This window comes from Arachis ipaensis, chromosome B05 (assembly GCF_000816755.2).
Source record: "Arachis ipaensis cultivar K30076 chromosome B05, Araip1.1, whole genome shotgun sequence".
NCBI lineage: Eukaryota > Viridiplantae > Streptophyta > Magnoliopsida > Fabales > Fabaceae > Arachis > Arachis ipaensis.
Window position 1 is genome coordinate 103,995,775 of NC_029789.2, and position 4,741 is coordinate 104,000,515.

A 4,741-nucleotide genomic window follows, 5' to 3' on the forward strand; every position below is an offset into this window, starting at 1 on the left:
TCTAATCTTTCCATCACCCCGTAACCTCCTAATATTCCAAAAACTAAAAATCATTAATTATTTTTTGACACACTTGTTTTTATGTTTGGGTCTGCACCGTCTCAATTTTGCCTTCTACTTCGGCATTTTCTTTTTGCGAGCTATTTCTTCGTTCTGCGCTTGAAGTATTGCCATAATGTCATCGTCCTCATTGTAAAGCATAGCACCCGACTCTTTAGCCAACTCCCAAGTCCTTTTGTTCTCCATTATCTGCTCCTCCAATTTTGAGCACTGAGTGTCACTGTCATCCGCAGTATTCACATCTTCCTCGTGCCCAGGTCCCTCATGCCTAAGATCATTCCCTCCGCTACAATCATTATCATGCCCAAGTCCTTTACTTTGCCCATGACCCTGAACTCCAATTGATTCTAGTGGTAGCTGGTCTCCAATTGTGTCACAAGTCTCTGTAATCACACCTCTCCCTTGAACGCGGCCCCCCTCTAGAGTCACGCCTCTCTCCTCCAAAAGCTTATTGGAATCAGAGTCAGCAGCCTTACCGGCTCCCCTCCCCTGCAGTTTTGCCCCACCATCAGCCCTGATAATGCTTCTGGCTTCCTGCAGGTCTGCCCCGCCCTCAACGCCACATCCACGCTCGTCGACAGCAGTCACAACTGGCTCAATCTCGCCAGTTCTGATGCAGTCATCCCCACCTCGACGCAACCTATTCCTCAAGTCTGCTGGTCGCCGACTTCTTCCATGGGCAGCTCTTGCACGAGCTCCGACATCACTGTCAAAGAAGCCCTCACGATCATGGCTGCTGCCGTCCCTTTCGCCCGCAGCAGTGAGGGTCTTCCGCAATGCCCAACCCGAACTCCCCAATCCAGGCCCAGGTGATGCGGCGCTGTCTTCAGTGGATGTTGGGCCCAGCAAGTCCTTAGTCCTTTCCTCATTATTTTTGTTGTGGCTGGCCCAACCCTTAAGGATGCAATTAGTTTTTTGTTTTTCTTTTGTGGACTCCCCTTCCAGCCCATTAAATACACATGTAATTGTTCTCTCAGACTTTGACTCAGAATCTGTAACGGTCCCTCCCCCAAAATCAGTCAAACCTTTATTATCATCATTAACTGCCTGATTTGTTACAATTCTCATGCGGTTGTGATAATTGCTGCCATTAATTGATTCGTTCAAAATTTGATCAGAAATTACTAATTTACCCTTGTCTTCTTCCTCTTGCCGTGTTACCATCATCAACAGCTCTTCGTTGTGACCACTTTCATGCGATGACTTTGCTTGATGTTTCTGCCATAGATCCACTCCTTGACGTGTTTGACCGTGGTTCCATTTCTCACCATTTATTATCCCTTCATCACCACATTTTCCCTTACACTGTAGATTACACGCCTCATGTCCAACCTCCTTCACGAAAATACCAAAACCCCCAGTCCCAATTGTGATATGCATCCATTCCTGAATTACGTCCATTACGCACGTATCAATCTGTACACGACCTACAGTGAAAGAGTTGCATAATTCCGTCTCTCTATCACACCCAACTACTTCACCCCATTGGCCTCCTACCGTTTTGAAAGTGTCAACAGACCATGCGTGCAGTGGTACTCCATAGCATTCGAGCCACACTCTACGTGTTTCGCTATACTCCGACTCCTCCCACCTCCATACTCTGTGGAATACCTATAGGAGGCTATTCATGTTCAAGGTGTATGTTTCTTCAGCATACATAGCACTATCAAAAGTGAGAAGAGCTTTGTATGCTCCCATTTCCCGAATCTAGACGACATTAGGTATGTTCTTCGCAACCACTTCCTTCAATGAACCAAGATTAATAGGTTTCGTCATCCCCCTACAAGACTTCTTTGCAGCCATTCTAAATGTTCTTCCACCACTGCTAACATATCACAATTAAAAATCAATGAATTCATATTTATTTGAAACAAAATAAAAAAAAATCCTAAAAAAAAAAGAGAAGAATAACTCATACATGGATGCCACATATAAATTAACATACACATGCAAATATAAAAATATTTTTTAAAAAGATATAACAGTGATTGGAGTAGTAACAAAAAGATTAACAATTTAAAATATCCAAATATACCCAAATATACAACTATCTCAATCAAAAAAATAAATATTATAAAACCACACAAAAAAAAAACAAATTATACATAGTTTGTATTAAAAATAAGCACAGGAAAGATTATTTACTTTAACTTTTTCAAAAAGTTCTTCATAAAAGAGAATAAATTAATCATAATTAGACAAAAAACTCAATGTATTGTACTGCAAAATATATAAATTAAACAATTATATATAAACAACATTCAAATACAATTCAAGTGGTGTACAATTACAAAGTAAATAATAAAATAATTAAATCTAAACAATATTCAAATACAATTAAAGTGGTGTATAGTTATGTAAATTAAAGTCTTAATTTTATTTAGTAATATTTAAGACACAAGATAAATAAAAAAATAGTGATCATACTTTAATAACTACAACTAATTTTAATATAATACGAAGCACCACTCCCAGAACCCATGAAAGAAAACATGATTTGGTAAGCTTGACTACTTCTTGTCTTCTTGCATACAACTAGAAATTTCACATATGAAAAAGATTCCCAATAATAAATCAATACTCAACGCAAAATTGAATCAACCAACCGAAAAAATAAGGATACTAATATTTCCGAATTAACATTAGAATATACTAATATAGTATTGAAAGTGTTCAATGCATAAATTTAGTTTTGATTGGAAAACTTAGTTTTAACTCTTTGCAATAAAAGCTAACCTATTTTAGTTGAAAAAAATCCGAATTGAAGCATAATACAAAAACGGATCAGCATCCAATATATCCTCCATTCTGAATAATTTAAACAAAAAACTATAATTTGAACCTGAAAGAAAAATAAAAAATTATATTTTATAATTTCAAACACTCCCTTAATCAAATCTACAAATACACAGTTATCTCAATAAAAAGATAAATACTTTAAAATTACATAAGAAACACTCACAAATCCATAGAGAGGAATGGGAAAAAAAAGTTTCAATTAATATTTTTACAACTAACAGATTTTAAAATTTTTTCTACTAATGAATCACAATTAATAAATAAATCTGAATAGCATCCAAGTAAAATTCAAGTAGTGTACAATTATATAAATAAGGATGGTTGGTTACTAAATTTACAACAGGAGTGATTTCTATACAAATAAAATCTGGTTACTAAATTACAATATATATAATTTTAAAAAATACAAAAAAGGTATAAAACTAAATCTGATTCTCAATTCCTTTCCGTACAAACTTCAGAAAAATTAAAATGTTCATGACACTCATCAAATCAACGCTTAAGAAGATAAAAATAAAAAATTCAGAGAGAAAAAAGAAGAAAATAAAAAATAGTAAAAAATACATCAAGACTTTTCAAAATACAAATTAAAAAACTAACACCTGAAATTACACATTATAAATGCATTGACTTGTTTGTAAGAAATGACATGTGAATCTTAATAATTAATAGTTATTAAATTGCTTACTTGTTAATAAAATTTTCATGAAGATCCATCTTTAATTTGATACTAAATGCAAAGATAAGATAGAAATAAATAATCATTCACTGAGAAACATTTTAAAAAATAAATAAAGAAATAAAGAAAAAGAAAACAAAACAAAATAATAGAAAACAAAAAACCCAATAAAGCAACTGTCCTAATGAGACTAAACTTTTTAAAGCAGCTCATTAGAGAGGATTAGAACTAAATGTATACTTTTACTTATCATTAAAAAATAAATATTATAAAACCATACGAAAGAGAACAAATTAAACATAATTTATATAAAAATAAGCAAGAAAAAATATTATTTACCTTAACTTCTTTGTAGAACTTCTTCTCCCAAGCCAAGAGCTGCTCAAACATGGAAGAAGGGACGATTGACTGAGAAAGTCACCAAGTTCTAGGTAGTGCAATGCATCTCTTCATCCATGAGAAAGTGCACACAAATCAATTAAAACAAAATCACATAGAAACATTTTATGCAATTCAAGAGACTAAATCATTTTTAAACTGATTTTAACACAGAATTCTTACAGTTTGCTCATTTAGATTAATAGTACACTGAGATTAAATGTAATTAAGCAATTGTTGTATGAATCAATCAATTAATATTATTTTAAAAATAAATGCCAAAAAAAAAAAAGGATTTTCCATAAAAATAAAATGTAAGGATTGACCTCATATAATATACGAAACTGTCTATTTATAGCATAAACGTAATCATATTTTTCATTTTGCTATTGACTTATGGCATAGAATTTGGTTAATAATAATCGAATAAGACTAAGACAACTAACTGGAGATCAACTCATCATTGTTAGAGAAAATGGCAGCACCTTGCAGATAATGCATGGAAAGCTTTTCTTTTAAATGTCCTAAAAAAATAAATTAAAAGTAGATATAAGTTTACTAGATGCAACAACAGACAAATAGCAAAAATGATTTTGAAAAGAAGTTAAAGAAAATATTAATATTTCAAATGATATTTGTTATGTGAATAGACACAATTTTTGCTTTAATTTCACCATAATATTGTCCTAAACATAAAATATGATTTTAATTTCTGAATCTCAAGTAAAAAAAATTATAGCTAATTAATTTAAAAAAAAATAGTTAAACTAACATAAGCAAACACTATATACTAACTTATCACAATTCAAAAAAAAAAATTAGAAT

General features: G+C 32.5%; 1 long non-coding RNA gene across 1 annotated transcript in view; it reads right to left on the reverse strand.

Annotated features, from left to right (window-relative positions):
* The window catches only part of LOC110272237, a 3,326-nt gene continuing 2,459 nt past the window's right edge, over positions 3,875-4,741 (reverse strand). The window contains exon 5 of the long non-coding RNA XR_002363300.1: positions 3,875-3,985. This is a non-coding gene — a long non-coding RNA (uncharacterized LOC110272237). The remainder of the gene's footprint in view (positions 3,986-4,741) is intronic.